General features: G+C 31.6%; 1 long non-coding RNA gene, 1 other non-coding gene and 1 pseudogene across 5 annotated transcripts; all 3 read right to left on the bottom strand.

Annotated features, from left to right (window-relative positions):
* Positions 1-5,885: 5,885 nt before the first annotated feature.
* Positions 5,886-10,516, bottom strand: LOC114370227. Of its 4 annotated transcripts, none has more exons than XR_003657797.1 (5): positions 10,285-10,516; positions 7,803-7,900; positions 7,595-7,726; positions 6,620-6,888; positions 5,886-6,515 (listed from the first exon to the last, which is right to left on the bottom strand). It is a non-coding gene; the product is annotated as an uncharacterized LOC114370227 (long non-coding RNA). The 4 variants fall into 4 exon arrangements; XR_003657799.1 differs by having other exon boundaries at positions 5,886-6,273; positions 6,620-6,865; positions 10,285-10,514; XR_003657796.1 differs by having other exon boundaries at positions 6,620-6,865; positions 10,285-10,513.
* On the bottom strand, positions 9,703-9,794 carry LOC114372756. The gene has a single exon (XR_003658323.1). It is a non-coding gene; the product is annotated as a small nucleolar RNA R64/Z200 family (small nucleolar RNA).
* A 16,193-nt stretch (positions 10,517-26,709) lies between the features above and the next one.
* LOC114372757 lies at positions 26,710-26,791 on the bottom strand (annotated as a pseudogene).
* Between the last annotated feature and the right edge of the window lie 357 nt (positions 26,792-27,148).

Below are 27,148 nucleotides of genomic sequence, written 5' to 3'. Positions count from 1 at the left end.
CAAGAAAAATTTCAATACAATAAACATCTCAAAATAAACCTCAATTTGATCCTTTAAGAACCCCTACACATGTTCATTCTAATCCTAATTGTGATAAACTCATCTCTTACCTCTAAGCGAGCTCACATGTGTATTGTAACAGCAATAGCGACATCTCTAGCGATTTCCTGAGATTCCTCAAGTTTGTCCTCTGACTGCTTTGATAGGGTTCCCAAATGTTAGAGACAATGAGAAGGGATTGAAGCCTTCATTCCACTGTCTACATATGGTGAAGATGTGTGGAAATAAATCTCAAACCACATATCAAAATTTCATGACAATCCAACGGTTAATGAGTCCGGGATCGTAATTTTACCGAGACAGTTTTGGATTTCTGCGAGAAAAGGAAAATCTACGATGCAAATGCTATTTCTCTCAGCTTCGACATGTTTTCATAATTTCCAACGGTGAGAATGTTCGGAAATGAGTTCCAAACCTGGTGTTCAAATTTCACGACGATCCAATGGTGAATGAGTTCAAGATCGTTGTTTTTCTTAGACAAGTTTGGTGGCATGAGGGAAAAAGAGAGGATTTTGGGAGGAGGAGAATAGAAAACGAAATTGAGACGAAGAGGAGTATCGTCAGTCTAAAAACTGACCTAAGATGCCTCTATTTATAGTTAGGATACTCACAACCTATTATTTACTCTATTTATTTTTATTATTTTATAAAAAAAAATTTATTTTATTCCCTATCAAATGAATAAATCAAACATCTTTTTTTCCTTCAAACCATTATTTTAAAACAATTATTTCTCCTTATTTATTTAATTATAAAAACATCATCATTTTCTAAAACTCTATTTTTTAAACTAAAAACACCTTTTTATTTTATTTACGAAAAATGGAATGTTATAGTAGGAACCAGATGAGTTCAATAACTTTGACGATGTGCAACGAGTATTGTGATGGGATTCACTAAGGGAACCCGACGAGTTTAATCACTTTGAGGCGCGATGAGTTCAAATTATTTTGAGAACAATTAAGGAGTTATGTGTTTTGTACAATTCATAGATAGAGTTTGTATGCTAAAATGTTTTCTTGGTTGGACCTGAATCAAGAGGAAGAGGTTCGGACGGACTCTTCAGAGTCTAGGCCTTGGGAGTAAATACACTCGGTTTGAGTGTTCCTTTAAGTTTGTGCTAATCCCACGTCGTTGCAACATTCTTGCAAAATAACATGACCCTGACTGGTTTCCCTATGATTTTACCAAGTGAGAGAAACCTAACTTTCTAGTGTGTGGTCGATCTTGTCATGTACTCCTAAGCGCCCGACAAGGTTTTTCACTGACATGGTACCACATTGCATATAGGATTGAGTCTAAGTGTATCTGTTGCATAACGCCCATGTAATGATCATTTTGTTACGTGATGGTGGGTAATGAATTGTGTGAATGTGAGATGTTGTGTTGTACTGGAGATGTGTTGTTTTGAACATGTGATTAATGTGAAGGTGTGGAATGTGATTTTGTGATTAAATCATTGGAATAAGTTATTAATGAGTGGTAAAATAACGTGAATTGTGCTATGTTGAGCTTGTTATACTTATATTATATTATAGTATATGTATATATGTGTGTGTGTGTGTGTGTGTGTGTGTGTGCGATTTCATTTATCTTTCCCTGTTTAGGAATGTGATAACTCATTCCATGTGTGTTGTCTGTGTTTGAATCTTGTGATGATCTCAAACTTTGTGTTCGTGGGAGTAGATGATTAGGTGGATGACTTTAAAGAACCTTGTGCTAGAAGAAGCTATGACACAATTCTCTAATTGGATGTGTCATTGGGGCATTATCTCAATTGCATGATGCTCTGAACATGTTATTTTACTTTATTTGATTCCACTGCTTAACTTGAGTATTTTTTTTTGTAAACTTGGACGACCTTGTTCTGAGCTGGATATGTTTTTAATAAGTTTTATTTGATAATAGTGAAGTGAATGTGACCTTTTATCCATGTGAATTTGTTTACGTGATTTGAATAAAATTGATTTAATTAAATTATGCATTTTTATGTTTTTCTTATTTATATGTATGTTGGGGTAGAGAGTGTTATACTATTGCTCTGGGCGATATCTATATCTATATTATATACACCTAAAGCAAACACAATTTTTTTTTTGACATGTGTCAACTTGTGAGCAATCCATCCAAATAATGTGCACACACTTACAAACAAGTCCAAATTTAGGTATGTTTGTAGCTGTTATGCCATCTTGAAGTTCAAATAAAATAGGTTTAGGGATTTCACAACTATTCCCTTTTCTCTCAAACCCTAATTTGATCCTAATGAACAAATTTTCAATTTTGAATTTCAAATGTGATTTTTGATGGAGGGATAGGGTAACGTATTTTGAACCCTATAAATAGATTCACAATTTTAGTGTAAAGAGCACAAAACATTCTAACTATTAGTGTGTTTTCCTAAATCCATAAACCTGTATATCCATAATTTTCATAATAGCCAACAATCATAACACTATTGTTGAGACTGATGCTACTAGAGAACACTGAAAAATATGTGTTAGGGTTGTTCATTTGTGGTTGGTTCCTGATTTCAAAAAAAAAAAAAAACTATCACACTCCTTGGAGATGATATTGGTAGATTCTCATATGGGTAGTTTTCTTTAATGTTACAAGTTTTTGTTTCCATATATTTTTTAAATGCAATCTAAAAAATATATGGAAACAAAATCTTGTAACATTAAAGAAATCAAGGAAGGAAATTTATTTTCTAGGGAGATAGAATCCACGCCACTACGAAGAGGACACTGGTTTGCAAATTTCAAAATGAAATCAAGAAAGGAAAATGTTATTCCTTCCATATGGTGGGTGTTGCTTCTAATACTCGTGGTTTCAAGACTAACCACCATCCTTACAAACTCATATTTCAATTTAGCACCAAGGTCATATTGTTAGATGATGGTGCAGTCCCAAACATTGCATATGATTTGGTGCCTATTTCTACAATCATGGTTGGTGGTCTTGATGTCGATTATTTAGTGGGAAAGGTTGCTCTTCTAAATTCAATAAATTTTGATTTGATTATTATTTCTACTATTATGCTCTTGTGATATTTGTTGGATAAGATATCATGGGACTGTTGACTAGTGTTGGAAATGAGAGAGAACGAAAAGGATGACAAGAAGACCAAGATGAATGTGATTCAACTTGAGGATGAAAGATATATTTTTTTTTTGGAAGTTTATTTATTCTTATGCATTATTTGTCTGTTTAAAATAATGAATTTATGTACAAGCAGGGTGAGGATAAAGTGTACTCTATTTGGAGAATATGTTGACAAGTTGAATGCTTCCTTGCTTCTGGAGAAGGTACAAATACTATAGTCATAGTGTAGTTTGCCAAAATAAAGTCCTTCGAAAGTATGAGTTTTGGTTTTGTATAATAGAAATAGAAAAAATATAAAAATATTTGTTCATATTTTTAAGTTAATGTTTTCCTTTGTTGTTTTTCACTAGAGAAATATTTGTTTTTAAGTCCTTCAATTTAAAGAATTTTTAAAGTAAAAAAAATAATAAATAAGTTCTACTTAATTTTTTATTTTAACTTAAGTAACTTTTAAGAAGAAGAAAAAAAAAACTGGGTCAAACGATATCTTAGTATTGAATATGGAAGGAGCTATAAATGTAAGTTGATGTTTAACAAGGATAGGTCAAATTCACAAGAATCGGGTGAAAACAATTATATAAAGATGTTCAGTTTAAGGGAGAAAATGACATCTCTTTGTCTTTGAAAGGGAGAATGAACACTATCCACAAGTTAATGAGATTTAAATGACTATATTTGGACATGTTAGGTTTTCATGCATGTGCTTTATATATATATATATATATATATATATATATATATATATATATATATATATATATATATATATATATATATAAACTTTAATAACCATTAGTAATGTTTTATGAACAATACTTTATGGTTAACTTTGAATTTAATTATATCGATTTATAATATATATGATATTACCTTTTATTATTTGATGAAAATTATATAATAATTATTTATATTAGATTTAGAAATTTGTAACTAAAAATTGCTGTCAAAACTTTAAATAGATATAAGTAGTATGATGGATTTTATGTTAATGTATTGAAAAATTCCTATTATCTTCAATGTTTTATCAATATATTCATAATTTATATATTGGTATTGGTTTTTTAGTTTGATCAAACTAATCATAATATAATAAGTCTAAATCTTTTCCGCACATGTTAAGATAGGTTAAGATACTAGTATAACGCTTGTAGGAAAGTCTACAAGTGTTGTATATAAGATAAAATAATGTCATTCGGTAATTACTGATTTATGACATTTACTATATAAATATACAAACACAATTTGTTTGCTCTCCAAAAGATACAAGGTTCTTCTAATCTATGATATTTACTTGACAAATATACAAACACAATTTGTTTGATCTCCAAAAAATACAAGTTTCTTCTCAGAAATCTCCTATCACACTACACCAAATTTCAAAATATACAAAGTTTTTTTTTATTTTGCTTTACGTAGCAGTTTTATGGTGCTATTGTTCTCGGCAATATATGTTTATATACAGTGCTAGTAGGAAGTTCTATGTGCGTTATAGAAAATAGGCAGTGCTTTTTTTTATTTTTATAAAGTGCTATATATAAGATAAAAATCATGAAAATAACACTGCATAACAACTGTGTTAATATTTAATGGTGACATTTAATTTTAAAAATCATGAAAATGGTATGATTTTAAAAGAGCAGCATGGGAATGAACAACAGAGAAATCAAATCCTCCTAGATGAACGTTGTCTATTGATATATTATTATTTTTAACAACGGTGTTTTGCTTCATTTACATTTTTTTCAAACATGTAAACACATAATAATAATAATTCAACTTATCCACTACTAAAATCTATACAAAAACAATCAATGAAAGTGATAGTGCTAATGTAATTTTTTTATTTTTATTATATATATGTGTGTCCACATGCCTTATGATTTAAAATTTAACCGTATCATGGTGTCAATATCATGTCTGGTGTCAAAATCCATACTTCATTGATGCTTGTGACTATTAAATCCGGAAATCGGAGGAGGAGATCGGAGTTACTCCAAAAATTTCTCTCCTAATACTTTGTCTAAGTTTATATCCAATTTTCCAAGGTGATATGACATGTTGCAAAAAATTTGTTACAATAAGCTCTATTTTATGCTGACCCATTTGGTTACTATCTAACCCCCTAAGATACTGCATGATAAGTTTTCTATTGGAGAAATGATGCCTCAGAAAGCTTCTCCAACTATACTAGCATAAATTCATTACCAAAATTCAGGTAGCATGTTGTTTATAGACATCGCTGGGTAGGTTTTTATTATTTCTAATTGCAAGTTTGTGACCATTTACAAATAAACAAAGTGTTCATTATTCCTAATTAAATTAATGAATTGACGTAGAATGTTAAATACGATGTCAAAAATAGTTAATAGTATATATCATACAAAATCATATTAAGAAACACAGGTGATCCTTGTACACTAAAGTACTAGTACTAGGTTGAAAATTAATTAGAACAGGATCAATCAAATGCTGAGTAAAGCTTATTTTTTATAATTTAGGTTACAAAGTGCATAGAATAAAACCAATTAAAAGGACACTAAATAATTAAACATATAGAATTTCTTAATGACCTCCAAACATATTACTTGGAACAAAATGATTGAGCAGCAGACAAGAAGTCATAGCAATAATATTTTGCTTGAGTCATCCACCATTTTCCTGCAACACATTTTCTATTAATCTCCTATGCTTCCCACTTTAACACAAAATTTCACTTATGAAGACCCAAAATTTCCCATTTTCTAATCAAATAGATCTTCCTTGTTATTCACATTTGAATAATATAATGGCAAGTCTCATGTATATATATAAAATTAAATTTCCACTTAGCCAATCCAATTCCTTTACCTTCTCCCATTACACAACTCGGAGAACCAAAAATGACATCTCTAGCATGAAAGTGAGATTCTCTGGAGAGGAGAATTAGTTATTTCAATCTTACACAATGAAGGCTACATGGGAAATTTTAGACCAATAAAAACAATATGAACAGAATAGGTTTCCAAAAAGGTCATTAACTAATGTTCAACCCACTAACTTAACTGGTGATTCTCCAATTTCCCAGCATGCATTATTTGTTGAAATACCCTCCTTTATCTATGAAATCTCCTGTCCAGCAGACACAATATAAGAATAAAATTATCATAATAAAACCTACGCTCCAAACTATGTAATTAAGAGGAATTTTGCCAATAATAAGGAACCATACTCCATCGTTTCTTAACCGTAAAAATAAGCTTCCATTAAGGTACAAACTCAAATATGAAATATAAAAATGGTATAAATCAAGCCTAGGTTCTTGTCCAATTGAATATCACAGTCTGTCCCAGAGTTCTAAATCACGGCCAAACCTTTGTACAAACAGAATAAACCAATGATTAACTAACATCAAACAGATTATATCATGTGCCATAAGCAATCCAAGGAACACTTTCTTTTAAAATGTATATTTTACCTTAAAAGATGAAAGTGGTCTCTACCAAAATTGAGGCACACGGTTCTAATGACATTGAAATCCTTCATGCCCATACCAGCATTGCATAACATTTTTCCCTCTTCACTACAGAAGTATCCCTTGTCGAGCAAGCACTTCATGAGTTGGACCCACTCGGGCCAAGGATGAGCAAGCTCGAGTATTGGCTGCTGCGCCGAGTGCAAGACTACAAGTTGTGTTAGGCTTGGGAGCAAGACTGCGAGGTTACTAAACATAGAACTTAGACACCGCTTTTTGTCCAAACAATATATAAACTCAGTATTAGGGACATTAGACCTCACTCATTCAAACAAGCGGCATATATCACCTCCATGTTTTATATATACAGCATTTTTGGAAACGTATTATATTCTATGCTATATATTGACAATTTAGGCATTGTTTCAATAGAATTCAATTCATTAAAATACACACCCAGTATAAATTTTTTTTACATCCTATAATCATAAAATGCAGTGTTTGATTAACTTTCACATGCAGTACTGCCGAAACCAAAATCAAAAGCTAAAGCAATAATAAAAGATTTCAATTGCAACACATCTACAGAAATGAAAAATTGAGATTGCAAAGAATATATATAGCAACGATTCTCATGCATGATAAAATCTACACTCACATTAAGAAGAATACCAATACTTTGACAAAAAGCAGAAAACCAGAGCCATTAACACACAAAATTCTCTACTGCAACAAAATTTTCTAGAAATTAAAAAAAAAGACAAATTATCTACATTTGAAGATCAGAAATTGGCAATTGTTATCAGTCATTGTGATTCCCAAACACGGAGCAATGAAAAACTCATCATGTCTCTCAACTTATAGATGAATTCGCAAAAATTCATAAAGAGAGAAATAAGGCACAAGGCAATTTCAAAAAGAAAAAATTAACTATCAGAGACTTAATCACATGATAAATACCAAATGAATTAATCCAACCTTATTGTTGCTTAAAGTTCAAGCAGTGCTGAAACTGATTATTTGTCAAACTTATTGTTGCTTAAATGAAGCAGGGGCTGAAACTGATTCTTTGCCAGTTATCAACTTTTGACAGACGGTTGCTCACTGTGCCTGCAGCAATATTACCAACAAGATCTTAAATTGCCCACTTTAATAAAATACAAGAGATGATGGTTTAACATCTTACTCATAATATTAATAGTGAGACTCTTGTAACCGACTTAGCTTTTAGCTCTGTGTTCTACCAAGCACCGAAGAAATTTTATGTTCCCAGTTTATTCATATCTGCTTTTTTCAATAATAAATTAGCATCTAATAGACTAGAAGCACATTAAACAATTAAGTAAAACTCGCAAAAACATAACTCAATAATAACCTACGAATGACTGGAAAGTAATATAATCAATGAATCACAGTGGATACATAAAAGAAACAGTAAAAATAGATCTATAGCATGAAACTCCCTATTCAATTTAAATAATAAAATTTAACAAAACACATGGATGGAAATGTTACTCTCACGGCCAGTCCCAAATGATAAATGCGCAAGCCAATGGAATATGAGACTGCTCTGGCAGAGATGTCACCATTCACCAATGAGGGTGGTGCCATCAACAGTGAGCATTGATTTATAGCAGTTACTATATACAATTTGTTTGCTCTCCAAAAAGCATGAGACTCCTTCTAAGAAATCTCTTGTCAATAGAATTTAATTAAAATGTAATTATAATGCAAAAAAATTTACCCTATCTCCAATCACAAATTTTATCTAGAGGACTGTAATAATTTCCATTTGTTAATATCAAAACCCTCCTCCTTTGTCCGGGTTTGGGACCGGCTATGAGAACATAGGCGGAGTTAAAAACTTTTTTTTACAAGGGTTTGTCTAACTGATCCCAAGTAAAAATCGGGTTAAACCACCCCATTTCTAATGACCAATAAAATTTAGATATTTTTTTATATTTTGAATTCTATCATTAATGTTATGACTATTACAATCTATATCATCTTTAATTTCTCTTTCATATCATTTATTTAGTTTCATATCATTTATGTATAAAATCAAAACTTTATAGTTGTTACTTAAAAGTTGATAATAAAAATTATAGTAAAATACATAAATATATTTAAACAAATTATAAAATATTAAAATTTTAATAATTATTTTTAATTAATTATAAAAAAACTACATAAAAAGTTTTCCTTTATTTTAACTTTAGAAAAATTTTAAGTTTAATTTCTTTTAATTGATTGAAATATGTAAAATTAACTTTTGGTAACTAGCTGTCATTTTACATATAGATAGTACCAACAATCAGATTGTAATGTCAAATGTAAAATGAGAACTATTTTATGTATTTCGCTAAATTGAAAAAATTAAAATTCATTTTTCCAAAGTTAAAATAACTGAAAACTATATTCCAAAAGTTTTTTTCATGATAGATATTTACCTAGAGTGAATAAAGAATAGATTTTTATAATTAATTAAAAATACTAATTATTAAGATTTTAATATTTTATAATTTTTTTTACATATATTTATGTATTTTAGTATAATTTTAAGTATTAACTTTTAATTCATTATTATAAAATTTTAATTTTATACATAAATGATATGAAGAAAAAATAATAAATGAGATGAAAAAAATAATAATAAATTATATGAAAGAGAAACTAATGACAATGCATCAAAGGTGATAGCCATATGTTCAAATTATAAAAGAATGGCCAAAAATCTATTGATCATTAAAGATAAGGTAGTAATTCAAACCCTTTTAAAATAATATAAATAATTAATTCTGCTGAATAACAGAATTCTCAATAAATAAATTATAATTCTGCTTAACAGAATCATCAATAAATTATGAAAAAATAAATTATAAGTTATCATTAACAGCAGAATCAAAAATAAATAAATTATAAATTCGGTTAAATAACAGCATTATAAATAAATAAATAAATTATGAATTCTGCTGAGTAACAGAATCATCAATAAATAAAGTATAAATTCAGCTCAGTGACAGAATTATAAATAAATAAATTACAAATTCTGTTCAGCAACAGAATTATAAATAAATAAATTAAAAATTCTGCTGAGTAACAGAATTTTCATTCTCATCGATTTGAAAATTTCTGAAGTCTGACATGGAATTTATTTCTGAAATTAACGCTGCAGAAAATATAAAAAAACAAAATCAAAACCAAAAAAGATTAGCTCAAGATTTCAATTTCTATAGGAAAATACCTAAATAAACAACAAAATCAAGAAATTCACAAGAAATATTATAATTAAATATTAAGAAACAAAAACAAGAATCCAAGGAAAGCACATGGGCGTATACTGCAAATAAAAATTCAGAGAGGAAACACAACGAAAAGATGAAGAAATTCAGAATATAAAAATAAAAATATTATATTTATAATGATGATTCAGAAAAACAGACCAGCGTAAGAATCATCATGTCTATTCATCGATGGAATTAAATTGAATAGGTAATTTCAAGAACAAGAAAACAGTGAAGGAAAGCGATAAATAACGAAGACGACAATACGATTTCAGAAAGTTAAAAATAGAAACAATAATAATGTTCAGAGAGGAGAGTAATGGGTTTAGCATAAAATAAAGAAAAACGATTGAATAAAAAGCAGATAATAGGAGAAATGCTAACCTGTGTATTATGAGTGAATTAGAGAGAGGGAGAGAGGGAGTGAGTTGGGGCGGAAATGAAATGGAGGTGGAGTTGAGAATGTGAATGTGTATTTTATAACACGAGCGAGGAGTGAAATATAGAGATGAACGGCTGGAGATTGGGGTCAGAGATATGGATCGGACGGTGGGGAGAGGCGCATAAGAATCACTGCTTCACTTAATAAATCACTTTTATTCAACATTTTTTGTTATTCAATGTAGTATATATTTTATATAAAACTTACTTGTGTTAACATCATTTATTTCACCGATTTTTTTCAGGTTTATTTAACATTTTTTGTTATTTAATGTAGTATATATTTTATATAAAACATGATGAAAAAAATGACTAATTCACTTAAAGATAACAGAAAAGAAGAAAATATGATTTCAAAAAGTGTAACAGAAAAAGAACCTAATAAAATCTAACAATGACAAACAAGAAAATCTAATTTTTAAAAAAGTAAGAAAGAAATAAAGAATCTGATCGAATTGAACAACTTAAATCTAACGTTGATGGACGATAGACAGAGTTACTCGTAGCGTGTATTTTTATAAGAAAATTCAGTCGAATGGTAAAATATCTAGATTGAACAATAACATGAAACCCTGAAACAATAATAATTTCTAATTAATTAAAATATAAATAAAATGTTAAATTATATACATAATAAATTATAAAGAATAATAATTAATTAACACATTATTTAAACCCGACCCAATCCTATATTAGGCCACCAAGTCGAATAAATAACTTACATAAAAAAGAAGACATTTGCTATTTGCACATTCTTTGCTAAGTACACCACTGCCCTTTTTATTTTTAGTACCAATTATATCCTTTTAAATCCTATTTTTACTCTCTATATTTGTTATTTTTTAAATCTTATATTTTATCCAATCTTTATTATAAACGATGAACCTCTGTATTCATTATTTTTTAAACCTTTTTTATGTATTACTGAATTTTTCATAAAATTTATGTGATACTATACATTTCCTCCATGTGATATTACATTTCAATGTACACTTTATATATTATATGGTGCACATAATACTCCTTCTTTGTACACAATAAAAAATGTGTGAGAATAATCACAAATCAAAGTTGTTGATAGACATTAGTTGTCTTCTCACATTTTGTGTATTGAAAATTTTAGATATAGGTATTAGTCTTTTAACATCTAACATCATAATAAGTATGCATCCCACCATTAGTGATTATTCTAGCTCTTAAAGGAAGAAATGTTCGATGACGGTCAAAAATCACTTTTCAAAACAACATATATCAATTCCAAAAAGTAGTTTCTGGAACTTTGTTTTAAATGTGTTAAAACATAGCTTTAAAATTACTTTTTAGAACTTATATATGGTTTTCTAGAAAATAAATTCCATAATTATGTGTATTTTATTAAAACATAGTCCTAAAAATTACTTTAATTGATATATGTTGTTTCAGAAAATATAGTCCAAAATTATGTGTTAAGAAATAAAAGGATATAAATATAATGGGGTATGCTAACATACCAAATTATTTGGACAAAAAACTTAACTACTTGTTTTATGATAATAAACTTATTTACGGATAATAAGGTAATTTAATGTTTATATCTTAAAACTCATTTATTTCTCTCTCCCACTCATTCTTAAAATTAAAAAAAATATATTTAGGGAGAGCTAAGAGAATGAGTGCCACTAAATATATTCACCATATGAGATGCTAAACAAAAGGAAAGACAATGAAATTGCTTTGAAAATCGACATTAGCAAAGCATTTGATAGAGTCCAATGAAGTTATCTTCTCCGAGTGATGGATAAAATGAGATTTCACAAGGAACAAATAGGTTGGATGAAGTTTTGTTTGAAAATTGTAAACTACCAAGTCAAAATAAATGGGGACCATGTAGGACCAATCTCACCTAAAAGAGGACTAAGATAAGGTGACTCATTGTCACCCTACCTTTTCATTTTGTGTACAAAGGGATTCTCCTCTCTCCTTAAAAAAGTCGAGTGTATGGGAGATATTCATGGTATAAAGGTGTACAGAGGAACACCCGTTCTCTCACACCTTTTATTTGGTGGCAATTATTTTATATTTTGCATGACATCAAAGAAAGAAACAACTAGACCCACTCAAATCCTTGATACCTATGAAAGGGCTTCTGGCCAAATGATCACTTTAGACAAGTCATATATATTTTTTAGCACCAATACTCAACAATCTTTGAGGCAAACAATCATGTTTGGTTTGGGTGTCTCTACAATCATAGGGTCTGGAAAATACTTGGGCCTCTCATCTATCATTGGCAGAACAAAGAAAACAATTTCCAATTATGTAGATGATCGAATTTGGAAATGCATCAATCACTAATTGGGGAAGTATCTTTCCAAAGCTGGTAAGGAAGTTCTAATTAAATCTTGTGCTCAAGCAATCCCTTCATACAACATGAGTATCTATTTGCTTCCAACAACTCTAAAGGATGAGATTCAAAGGATGTTGAATTGAATTTGTTGGGGATCGAAAGGTGCATCGACAAGAGGAATAAACTTAGCTCAATTTGGACAAGCTTTCCATAAAGAAGGAGTTTGGAGGTATGAGGTTTCGTAATCTCCATGGATTCAACTTAGCAGGGTGGGGAAGCAGGATTGGAATTTCATTAATAACCCAAATACTACAATTTCTAAAATTCTCAAAGCTAAATTTTTTTCAAATATTTGATACTTGGATGCCAAACTAAGGCATAAACCAAGCTATGCATGACATAGTATTTTTGCTTCACATATATTGGTCAAGGATGATATTCTGTGGAGAATTGATGGTAGCTCCATCAATATTTGGAGCCAACCTTGGGTGCAAGCATCAGGAAGCTCATATATCACTTCATCTACCCCGCTCGACCTTGAGGATCTTAAAGTCAGTCCACTCATCAACCACCAACAACAATGTTGGCATCAAGTTGTGGTACAACAAATTTCCAATGACAATGACCAGAGAAATGTTGCTTCCCACCCCCTGTTAAACAGTGAAGTCGATGATAAAATCATATGGAGATTAACTGCAAATGGTGAGTACAACATCAAATCAAGTTACCACAATGTCATGGAAAAAATAATCCAAAATAACCACTAAAAGGTAGCTAGAAATCGGAACCTCATCATGAAATTACAAGTTCAACCCAAGGTAAAGCATTTTCTTATGGTGTGTTCTTAGAAACTTCCCTCTTACTCGTGTTAGGCTTCAGACCAAGGGAGTCACGTGCTCTTCTACTTGTTGTTAATGTTATGACAATTTTGAGAATAACTTCCATATTTTCTTCAGCTGTTAACATGTCCAAAACACGTGGGAAGTTGTTGGGCTTTGGAGTTTAATTGAGTCAGAATTCTACCAGGTTGGACCTGCAAGTGAGCTAACCTTCAAGCTTTGGGAAACCAATAATTCCAATCTCCAATCAAGAATTGTTATGGTTTTATGGTATATTTGGAAAAGACAAAACGAAAAACTTTGGAATGAGGTAGATACTACTCCAAACATCTTAATCTCTCTCACTATGCAATTCCTCCATGAATGAAGTCATGCTCAAAAGACCTCTCAACCATTAAGAGCAATTCAGACAATTGATGCATACTCATGATAGACAAAACCACAAAAGAAGTACCGAAAGATCAATATAGATGCAACACTTTTCATTGATGAGAACAAAGTTGGTATTAGTCACTGTCTACACAATGAGGAAGGAACATTTTTTAAGGCAAAAACTATGCATGATTCAGGAAGATCAGAAGCAAAGGAAGCGAAAGCATGAGCCTTGCTCCATGCTATAAAATAGGCACAAGAGTTAAACATCTCAAAGGTTATTTTTTGGATTGATTGTAAGGCATTAGTTGATAATCTGCAAGCAAATCAACATGGTACTTCTGAATACCACATGATACTTCTTGAATGTAGAACATGGATGATAGTTATTCCAAATCCAATGGTGAGTTTTGCTAGGAGACAAGCAAACCAAATGACTCACCCCTTGCAAGGGCTTCTCAGTTTAATGCTCGTATCCATGAGTATGATTGTATTTCAAATTGTATCTTGTCTTTTATTCTTAATGAAACGAAATAATCTTGCTTCTCTTAAAAGAAATATTTGCATGTTTGAATACATAATGAGTTTATGATATGCATACTCAAGATGCATTAACACCATGCTCAAAGCTCATAAGTTTCAACCTGTGAGTGTCATTTGATGTGATTTTCTTAAATATGTTTGTTTTCAAACATTTCCAAATGTGCACTTTGTAGCCTTAAAATGATCGTCAAGCCCATAAACAAGATGGGCTAAACTGAGGCTCCAAACTCAAAATTAAGATTGTACTCAAAATAGTAACACGCAATTTTATTTAGTAATTTAATAAACCAAATAAAATTAATCTTCATTTCCTTTTCAAATTCAAGCATACAACAATAAAATGGTAATTGCTTCTATTTACTTACTTGCTTTTTCTAAATTTTTCTATGACTAGTAAGCTTTCTTTGTTGTCTAGAATTGACTTTCAGCTATATATCTTGATTGAATTTGGGGCTTTGTTAGTTTAACAACTTTGTTATATCAAACAATGGGCCGGGCCTTTAGGCTTTTTTCTGTTGAAAAGGAAGTAGATTTTATAATTTCTAGAGCGATTCAATAATTGGATAACTACAAAGAATTAAAATTTAGGACAATATGCAATATCCTTAATATAAGGAGTGTTTAGAAGGGTGAAAATAGGCCAAGCAGACAATTAGGTGGCTTGCAGCCTAGCTGGGCCTGACCTTTTTTATAGGGCTCTTGCTAAATACATCTCCTTCTTTGCTATTTTAACCCCGTTTTTTGTCATTAAATTTGTTATTACCATTTATATCCTTATAACCTTGTTTCTACACCCCCAATAAAAGCATGTTTCTCTACCTCGCAAACTGATTGGGGAGGAGAATTTTGCCCATTAACACCTTTTTTTGTTGTTTCCCCTTACTTAGCCGTTACAATACTCATAAATTGGATTCCAGGTCTCATGAATGCCTTTTCTTGGGTTATTCTACTTCTCATAAGGGCTACAAGTGGATTTCCCTCACTTTATTTATTTTTCCTTCCATACCATACATAAATAACCAGCCTCCTCATCAAGCTAACTTCTCTTATAGTTCTTCATCTCAATCTCTTCAAAATAATCAGGTTGCACCTACTGTTGACACTACTTTTAAGTCAAATTTTGATATTGTTCTTCAGTCAGCTTCTATTGTTGCGTCTCTTCAGTCTCTTGATACTATGCATACATCTCTATTAATAGTTGACAATAATACTGCTCATTCTCCTAATACCACTGATCTTTCATCTTCTTACACTTCTTCTTTTTCTCTTTCTCCTTCTTGACCTCTTATCTTCTAACACTTTTTCTTCATCTTTTGCAAACTAGATCCAAATCAAGTAATCATTTACCTAGGAATCTTTTACTTCTTCTAACTCATATTGAACCAAAGAATGTGAAACATACATTGACTTCTCGAAACTGGTTGTCAGTTATACAACTAGAATATGAAGCATTGATGAAGAATAATACTTAGGATCTAATACCTCTTCCATCTAACAAGCAGGCTATTAGCTATAAGTGGGTATTTAGGGTGAAAGAAAATGCATATGGTTCAATAAATAAGTATTAAACTCAGCTCGTTGCCAATGGAGTTAACCAAGTGCAAGGGTTTGATTTCTGAAACCTTTTTCTCTAGTAGTAAAACCGATTACTATTAGACTTTGTTTTTACTTTAGCCATTACAAATCAGTGGGATCTTGGTCAATTAGATGTAAATAATGCTTTTCTGAATGACTTACGTAATGAGACTGTTTACGAGTCACAACCTCCTGGATTTCAACAGTCCAATACTTTAGTGTGCAAAGTGAATAAAGCTTTCTATGACCTTAAGCAGGCCCTAGACAATGGTTTGAAAGACTGTAATCTACTCTCCTTCAATTTGGTTTTGTGGCAAACAAGTGTGATTCCTCTCTTTCCATTTAAAAGACTGACTCTCGCATTATTTATCTCTTAGTCTATGTAGATGATATCATCATTAATGCTAGTTCTTCATAGTTGATTCAACACCTAACCACTCAACTAAACTCAAAATTTTCTCTTAAACAACTTGGTCACCTGGATTACTATTTTGGCATTGAGACTAAATCTCTTTCTGACAAGTCCTTACTTCTCACTCAAAGCAAGTATAAAAGGTATTCACTATAGAAGACTAAAATGGCAGAAGCTCAGACAATCTCTTCTCCCATGGTCTCCAACTGTAAACTTAGTAAAATAGGCTCGGATCTCTTTACTAATCCCACTTCATACAGGTCTATAGTGGATACTTTACAATGCTTGACCATCACTAGACCATAGATCAGTTACTCTGTGAACCAGGTTTGTTAATTTATGGTGAATCCCCTAGAGTCATATTGAACTGTAACGAAAACAATCTTAATGTACTTGAAAGAAACAAGTTTGCATGGTTGTCATCTTCAAGCTATTGTTTTGGGCCAACCTTACTTTGTTCGGGCCCTTTGTGTTGTGGACTAGGATGTCAACGAGGCGGGGCGGGGGTTGGGAGTACTCCCATGCTCCTCGTCCTCGCCCCTCAGCTACCCCACCCCCACCCCGTCCCTGTGGGGCCCATTTTATTTAAAAATATATTAATTTTAAATTCTAATACAAATAGTTTTAAAAAACACTTAAAAAGTCTCACCAACATAATATTCAAATTCAAATAATCTATATACAGTTAAACTCAAATAAAAAACATGGACAACAAGTTTAATTTGAAATAATACAAACATAACATTCAATAATAATACAAATAATTCAAACTATAAATATTATTTTGTAATATTTTGAACAACCAACAAGTCTTAAGTTCTCTCATTCATCAACAAAGTAAAACATATGGATCTATACTATTCCAAAGCAATATGATTTGATTGAAGATAACTATCAGCCAAGAAAACAAAACAAGATATGTTTTTCTTCTCATTCCTGGCCCCTAGCAAACCAACCTTCTACAAATGCTTCATGAATATAGCTTCCAAAACACAACAAGAAGAAAAATAGAGACAAACAAAACAAGTATCTTGCGCTTGCAAAAGAAAATACCCCATTAAATTTAAACTGGAATTTTGTGTAACACTTTTTATTCTTATCCATAAGTTTTACATAAAGCACATATTGGATTAAGGTACATTAGATTAGATTCCAATACATCCTAGAGCTATTAAAAATATGGTTTTGTTTAAAATAAGTCATCATGAGTCCAGAGTGGTTGTAGCCAGTCAACCAGGAATCATGATAAATATTGTCTTGATCAACTAGTCACCAATATAAATATAAGAGTAGCATAAATATCAAATTGAAATACATAAAATCAGATAAAGAATATATAAAACACCATTGGAAAATATATAAAAGAGATTAAAGTGAATTACTGAAAGTCAGATTGACCAAGAGTGTTTAGATTTTTAGTAAGTATAATATCTTATTTATACTATGTCGTAAAAATAATTTAAGAACTTAGTCTAAAGAACACACTAACTTATTCACAGCTAAGAGCCAGGATGTAAGTTAGTGTGAAATTGCTAGAAAATCTTTGGGTGTAATTCAAAGAGAATTGGTCTAATTAGTTTCACATTTTAGACAATTATCAGTGAAAACAAATAGATAATCATTCAATTTTTTAATATTCGTGGATTTATACAATGGTCAAACATAATAGAACTTTTAAGTTACCTGTTACAATGAATATTTGTTGAATAACTAATAATCCCATTATAAGTGCTAAGAAAATAGAATGGGAAACTAAACATGAACTTTTAAGGCCAGTGTACCACATTCATCATTCTGGTGAAAGTAACAATTTATTACAAAAAAAAGACAAGAAAAACAAACTTGGAACAATTGATCCCCAAATTATATATAGTCAATGATGGACCATGGGCATAATTTGTAATACCATCCATGACCATTAATTAAAAAAATGATCTAACAAAGAAATAAAAGAAGTTCAGGTAATCAAAACATGAAAGCAAACATGGGTTTGACCTGAAAAATCAAATTCGAGCAACCAACTAGCCAAAGAAATAGAAGATTAAAACTTTCAAATGTAAAATGTAATTTCGAAATGATCAAGCAAAACCAAGGGAAAAAAAACAATGAAGGCAATGTGTAGCAAACAAAATTGGCAAGAAGAGAGTAGCCAACACTTACACTCCAAGGTGACTGGCGGTGGGACTGGGTGGCAATGGTGTAGTTTATGGAGAAGTGAACGGTGCGGCATGGTCTAGGGTGAGAAGTGAAGTGAACGAGTTATTTGAGGGTTTCAGCTTTGAGTGGGACTGAGTTGTTAGGATTTCTTAAAATATAAGGGCAATTTTGTAATTTCCTCAGAGTGGGGACTCGTGGGGCGGGGGAAATGATCCTCGTCCCCATCCTTGTCGTGCCTATGGCAAAATATTTATCCCCATCCCTGTCCCGCGGGAAAATAGTCCCTGTCTGTGGGCCCCGAATAGGACAGTCCCTTCGGGGATCCCCGTTTATGGTATAAATTGATACTCCTATTGTAGATTGGGAATCAAATATTGATCACAAAAGGTCAATTTCAGGTGTTGCCAGATGTTTGGGTCTAATCTTATATATTGGTGGTCTCGGAAGCAGTAATTGATTGCAAGGTCAAGTACAGAGGTAGATTATCATTTTTTATCCGCAAAAATAATATGATATATTATGTAAGTTTTAGTATAAGTCGTACTGTGATTTTTACAATCATCAATGAAGTCTCCCATGTGGAGGTTTGGTTCCCTAATACAAACTAATCGTGATAGATTAAAGAACCAAAACTTTAAGTATATATTGGTGATCCCTATCTGTGGAGCTATGATACAAACTAATCTTTGATATGGCTTGACCATTGATGAAAAAGATTGTCAAATCCTTTTTCCAGGTTCCTCAACTAGCTCCAACAAAAAAAATGGCATCATCCAGTATCTTACTGGTGTTGGGGCTATCGTTTGAAAATATGATTATGTTTCTATGGTTCCATTTACTCCAAGTTAGTGCCACCCACCAAATTAACCATCTCTGTGACTTGATACCAAGGTGTGTATTGCAGACCAAGTGCTACATGAAATTCTGCCTTGGGTGTTGCAAAAAAGGTCCCACCATGTTGATCCAAGACAAGGATTCCCACCAAATCTGCCTAATTTTCTGACAGCTGAAGAACAAATGCCCTGCATCCTCCTTCTTCTTTTTTGTATAGAATGGGCAGAGTGTATCATTGAAGTTTATATTTCTTCGCGTCAAGTTCAATTTAGTGGGCAATTTGTCCCTCATTAATCTCCAGACAAAAAATGTTACCTTGTTTGGTATTTTTAGCTTCCATATGGCATGAAAAATTGTTTCTGTGTTATTATCTTTTTAGTTCCTGTCCATTAATTGGTATGCACTTCTAACTGTGTATTTTCCACTGGTATCATTTGTCCATACCCATTTATCCGATAGCTGGAGATTTACATTAATAGCTTGTATTTCCTCCAGAAAATCAGCCCACATACTTATTTCAGTCTCGAACAGTAGCCTCTTCCACTGTAGACACCATTCCCATTTCCCTTTTGAACTGTCTCCTATTTGCAAAATGTATTGCTTTTTTTTTTTGTTTCGAGTTTAGGTACAGTCTAGGATACTTTTCCTTTAAAGGGATCCCATCAGCCGCCCATCCATCTTCCCAAAATCTAGCTTTTGAATAAGACTCTATTCCATCTTATGCCATGTTGGAACTAGCTTTCCTCCCTGAATTGTGGCACCCCTTTTTTAGGTCATACCATTTGGAGACTGCTTGAGGTGAATTGTTGCCATCCAAGCTTCGCCAACCTCCATATTTGGAATCCAACACTCTAGTCTAGAGTTCTCCCTAATGGTGAAATAGATCCCACTTCTACTATCCCAGGATAGCCTGATTGAATTTGGTCAAGTCTCTAATTCCTAAGCCGCCTTTTTCTTTTGATAGAGATGTTGTCTCTCATCTCACCCAAGCAATTTTATGGCTATCCATGTCTCCACCCCATAATAACCTTCTTTGTAATGTGACTAGCTTGTGTACCACCTTTGGAATCCTCAGTATTGACTTTATCAGAGTCACCCTGCCCTCAAATGATAATGGCTTTTGTTTCCACTTTGCTAATCTACTCTCCCATTTTTTAACTATGGGTTCCCAAGTGACACAACGTTTTGGGTTTGCCCCAACGAGGTTACCCAAATAGGTAAACAGTACAACTAGTAAGCTACAATTGAAGTACAAGGCAGCCTCATTCAACCATTGGGCACATTTTCCAACCGCCCCAAACTGACTTTTTGCATAGTTGATTTTTAGGCCTGATACCATCTCAAAACTCCTCAGTATTGCCTTGAGGACCTTCACGTTTTGTATGGATGTTTCATCGAAGAAAATGGTGTCATCTGCATACTACAAGACGCTGATTTTTATTCCATCTTTTCCCACCAATAACCCCTTGTACTTGTTTGCTTTTAGTGCTTTTTCCATTAAACCCGTCAAGCCCTCTGTCACAATATTAAATAAGAGAGGGGCTAGTGGATCCCCTCCGCCACAATATTATCATAGTTTGGCACAAAGTACTGCAGAATAATCCTGGATTCAGACCTTGTTGAATGAATTACAAGTTCCCTTCAACACATCCATTGTATTATATGACAACCAAAATGTTATTGCTCTTGCCCACAAACCTATCCTTCATGCAAGAACAAAGCATATGGAGATTGATGTTTTCTTCGTTCGAGAGAAAGTTCTAGCCAAGTAAATGGTTGTTCACCATGTTCTCGCACTAAATCAATGGGCAGATGCTCTTACAAAGCAACTTTCTCCAAGCAAATTTATTTTTCTGAGAGTCAAATTCAAAGTGCTTGAGACTCCCTTAAAGTCTCACCCACATTTACTTTGAGGGGAGGGGGGTATTAGAGTTTTGTACAAAGAGTTGTAGTATCCAATTCCAGTGTCTTAAGTTAGTAGTTAGGAGGTTAGTTATAGTTAGTTTGTATGTTATTTATTGATGAGGACATGACCAAGAGCAAGGACAAGGATCCACTGGAAGGACTTGGAGGACCTATGACAAGGGCTAGAGCAAGGAAAGCCAAGGAAGCTCTTCAACGAGTGATGTCCATACTATTTGAATACAAGCCCAAGTTTCAAGGATAAAAGTCCAAGGTTGTGAGTTGTATCATGGTCCAAATGGAGGAGGACTAAATGGCACCACTTTGTCTCAATTTTAGAGTGTTTAGTTTGTCTAAATAATGGCCCAATCCTTGTAAAGTTGACTGACCAAAAATATGTTTTGGGTTAATCAACTAAAAGGGCTTTAGTTTGATTTAGTTCAAGTTTTAATAAGGACCCAATTGGCAACCTAGGCATCAACCTTTTGGGAGACCAAATGGTGACTGGCTTGATGGCTGTTGGGGGTGACTTTTGGTTGCCACAATTTCAGTTACACTCAACCATTAAGTTATTTTAATTCCCTAGGTTATTGGCATTAAGTTCTTTTAATTCTAGGTTAGTGGATCATTACTAAAATCTGATGTAAAGCTTCTATATAAGCTGAACCATTTTATCAATAAACATAAGTTGAGTTTTATTCAGAAAAATTAGAGTTTATCTCTTTTATCTTAGTAAGAGTGATTCTCCTAAGTTCTTGAGTGATTCAAGAACCTCCTGGCTATATCAAAGGTCTTTCACATCCTTTGTGTGTTGCCCTCGCTGGAAAGAGTGATTCTTTCCTTCCACCATTTCATCTTCAACCTTGTTCTTTCAAACTCCAATTTCCAGAAAATCCAATTCTGCCCAGAATTATCTCGTGACCATAACTCTCATTTTACTCGTTCAAATTAAGTGATTCTTGAGCCTAAATTTAAATTCAAAATGAGAGCTTTCACCTTGTTTTGGAATCACCTCATTTGGAGCCCTGTAGCTTGAGTTATAGCCATTTCTATATTTCTGTCCAGTCACCACTTAACCTACATTTTACCATCTCATTCATCCATTTTATGCCAAGATTCACCTTATTAAGTCCCAGGAAATTAGCACTGCCTAGCCCTTGAATCTTGCTAATTTCCCATCCTTTTCTTAATCAATTTTCTGAATTTTCCAACAAGGTTTAATCCTAGACAATCCTAAGTCAGCCTTTGTGCAATGAGGGTTCATATCAGTTATTGACAACTGTTTACAGTCGTCATAACTAACTACCTAACTCTATAAATATAGAATTGTAACAAAAAAATTAGTACTCTTATAATATTTTCTCTTTACTTTGAAGTTTTATTTTCTTTCTTTTCCCCTTTCTATGATTTGTTAGAACACTAATAGCATGAAATAAATTAAAGAAAAAAATAAAATACACTGACAAACGATAATAGCTATTTGATGTGACAAGAAAGACATAAACACATAGAAAATGTGTCAATGGGATGTTTAAAATATCTGGGTGCTCAAGTATCATTGTAGGAATTAATAGAAGATATTGCAGTTTCCTATATTAGATGAATCATAGATTTGATTTACTTTGTTTTAAAATAAGATTTTTATCATTATTAGCTATTATTTGTTTCCTATATTATTCCTTAAATCAAGGAACAAACTTTATTGTAATATTTCTATATAAGCATTACTTTTACTGCTTGAATAAAATAAGAAAGTCTTCCTTATTACTTGGTGGCTAAGGTATTCACTAAGACCTATGGTATAGACTACTCAGAGACCTTTGCCCCGGTCGCAAACACAATTAGAATTCTCCTATCACTTGCTGCAAACTTGGATTGGTTTTTGCACCAATTAGATGTTAAAAATGCATTCCTCGACAATGGCTTGGAGGAAGAGGTATACATGGATAGTCATCCTGGCTCCAAACACAAATTTGGGACAAAGGTTTGTAAACTAGAAAAGTCTCTTTATGGACTCAAGCAGTCTCCCAGGGCATGGTTTGAAAAATTTTCCCAATCAGTTAAAAAAACAAGGATATTCCCATGGCCAATCAGATCATACCTTATTTACAAAATTTTCTTCTAAAGGAAAATTTGCTGCACTAATAGTCTATGTTGACGACATCATCCTCACTAGAGATGATGAAGTTGAATTGGCTAGGCTAAAAAAGAACTTGGCAGCAGAATTTGAGATCAAGGACTTGGGATCCTTGAGGTACTTTCTTGGAATGGAGGTTGTTTGCTCAAAAAGAGGAATTGTTGTTTCCCAACAGAAGTATATTCTAGACCACTTGGAAGAAACTGGAATGAGCGGTTGTAGACCAGCGGATACTCCCATGGATCTCAATGGGAAACTTTAGGGAAAAGGAAGTGTTCCCGTTGATGTTCGAAGATACCAAAGGTTAGTTGGAAAATTGATTTACTTGTCTCATATCCAACAACATTGCTTTTTGAGTGTGTTGTAAGTCAGTTTAGCTCACAATCCTATTCAGCATGATAGAATAGAATGAAACACATTGAGATTGATCGCCACTTTATGAAGAAGAAATTGGATGCTGGAATTATTTGCTTGTCATTTATGTCTTCCAATTCAGCAAACATCTAACATCTTGACCAAGAGCCTAGCAAGACCCATTCTTGAGTGTTTAGCAAGCAAGTTGGGCATGTTAGATATCTATGCACCAACTTAAGTGCGGGTGTAGAAATTAGCAAGCAAGTTGGCCATGTTAGATATCTATGCACCAAATTAAGTGGGGGTGTAGGAATTAATAGAAGATATTACAATTTCCTATATTAAATGAATCAGAGATTTGATTTATTTTGTTTTAAAATAAGATCTTTATCATTATTAGCTATTATTTGTTTAATTTATTATTCCTTGAATCAAGGAACAAACTTTATTGTAATATTTCTATATTAGTAATACTTTTAATGCTTTCAAGACAAGTATTTGTAAAAATGCTATACATGTAGAGGAGTAAACAAAAAAAAATATTCTCTTTAGTTGGACAATCTGCAAGCAACTCATTTTGCTATATCTTGAACCCCGTTAAAGCAAAAGTTAAAAATATTTCAAAATTAAAATGGAATTAGTTCACAAACATAACTGTTGAAAACATGATATAGGTTCAGGTATACATCTCAAGACCATCAGTATATAATTAATTCATTCTTGAGATGGGTTCACTCATTCACAACAGAAAAAAACAAATTTAGGACTCCATAATAGAAGAAATCTAAAGAGTGACTATTGAACAAACCTCAGGACCAAGAAATCTTTCATAGCCAACATCACATGAATATGCTGTCCCTATCTTTTGTTGAATGCCTATCAGTGGCTAACGTTTACAAACCACAGTATTCATTAGTGTCTAACAGCTTTTGAAACTGAACTTATCCTAATTTTTAATTATGACAATATCCAGCAATGGCAATTAGTTTCTAGTTTCCATACATTTCAATCATTTTATAAGAACACAACATTAAAAATTAGCACATGATAAATTTAATAAGATGACTAACAGTCAACCTTTGGAAACCAAACCAATGGTACTATAGCACGTACAAATGACTCAAGTCAATAGTCTAATGAGATCAGAAACTGAACATTTCAACCAACCCAATCGTTTCGGTAGAACTCTAGAAGTAGCAGAAGGCAGAGATAAATTAGCTAGTACAGAACCAATGCAGCTGGAATTAGCATAAAATATGACATTAAGACAATGAATTTGTTCTGACCATCAGTATTCACCTGATACAAAATCAGATTAAGAAACACACGTGATCCTTATACACTAAAGTACTAGTACTTGGTTGAAAATTAATTAGAACATGATCAATCAAATGATGAATGAAGCTTATTTTTATAATTTAGGCTAAAAAATGCATAGAATAAAACCAATTAAAAGGACACTAAATAATTAACCATATAAAATTTCTTAATGACCTCCAAACATAGACTCGGTGGAAATAATGCTTCTCGGTAATGGCAGCCGCGCCGACTGCAAAACATATGGATAGAAATGTTACTCTCATGGTCAGTCCCAAATGATAAATGCGGCAACGCCACTCCACACGCCAATGAAATATGAGATCGCTCAGTCAAAGATGCCACCAATGAAGATGCTACCATCAACACTATAAGAATTGATTTATAAAAGTTACTAAAGACACTTTGTTTGTTATCCAAAAAGTAAGAGACTCCTCAGAAATCTCTTGTCAATTGAATTTAATTAAAATGTGATTATAATGGAAAAGTTCTTACTCAACTTTCAATCACAAATTATATCCAAAATACTATAATAATTTACATTTGTTAATATCAAAACCCTCTTCCTTTGTCCGGATTTGGGATCCGCTATGAGAACATAGAAGGAGTTAAAAACTTTTTTTTTTACAAGGGTTTGTCTAACTCATTCCAAGTGAAAATTGGATAAAATCACCCATTTCTAATGATCAATAAAATTTAGACAATTCTTTTATATTTTCAATTCTATCATTAATATTATGACTATTACAATTAATGTATCATTTTTAATTTATTATTTATATCATTTATGTATAAAATTAAAATTTTATACTTATTACTTAAAAGTTAATTATAAAAATCTATAAAAGAAGTTTTCATTTATTTTAACTTTAGAAACATTTTAAGTTTAATTTCTTTTAATTTATTGAAATATGTAAAATGAACAATCAGATCATAATGTCAAATGTAAAATGAGAACTATTTTATGTATTTCACTAAATTGAAAAAATTAAAATTCATTTTTTGAAAAGTTAAAATAAATGAAAACTATACACCAAAAGTTTTTTCATGATAAATATTTACCTAGAGTGAATAAAGAATAGATTTTTATAATTAATTAAAAATAATAATTATTAAGATTTTAATATTTTATAACTTTATTACATATATTTATGCATTTTAATATAATTTTAAGTATTAAATTTTAATAATAATTAAAAAAATTTAATTTTATACATAAATGATAAGAATAAAAAATGACATAAAATAAAAATTAAAGACAATTCATTCATTAAACGTGATAGTCATATCAATAATGGTTGAATCCAAATTATAAAGCAATGGTCAAAATTCTAAGGGTCATTAAAATTAAAAATAAGGTAGTTAGACAAACCCTTTTATAATAATATAAATAATTAATTATGCTGCATAGCATAATTTTCAATAAATAAATTATAATTTTGTTAAATAACAACATTATAAATAAATAAATAAATTATGAATTCTGCTGAGTAACAGAATCATCAATAAATAAAGTATAAATTCAGCTCAATGACAGAGTTATAAATAAATAAATTACAAAATCTGCTCAGCAACAAAATTATAAATAAATAAATTATAAATTCTGCTAAGTAACAGAATTTTTATTCTCAATAATTTGAAAATGACATATGAATTTATTTATGAAATTATCACTGCAGAACATGTAAGAAAACAAAATCAAAACATAAAAAGATTAGCTCAAGATTTCAATTTCTATAGGAAAATACCTAAATAAACAACAAAATTAAGGTCTGTTAAGACATACAAATAGCAGCGGCTCACATTAAGAATCGGAAAGGCGTATACTACAATAAAGACAGAAAATTAATGAGTCAAAGCCAAAAATATCAAGAAATTCACAAGAAATATTAAAATTAAATATTAAGAAACAAAAACAAGAATCCAATGAAAGCACAACATGGGCTTATATTGCAAATAAAAATTCAAGGAGAAAACACAACGAAAAGATGAAAAACAATTCAGAATATAAAATTAAAAATATTATATTTATCATGATG

The sequence above is a fragment of the Glycine soja genome, chromosome 10, assembly GCF_004193775.1.
Source record: "Glycine soja cultivar W05 chromosome 10, ASM419377v2, whole genome shotgun sequence".
In the NCBI taxonomy this organism is placed as follows: domain Eukaryota; kingdom Viridiplantae; phylum Streptophyta; class Magnoliopsida; order Fabales; family Fabaceae; genus Glycine; species Glycine soja.
Note: the sequence above shows the minus strand (reverse complement) of the source record. Positions and strands in the feature narration are given on the sequence as shown.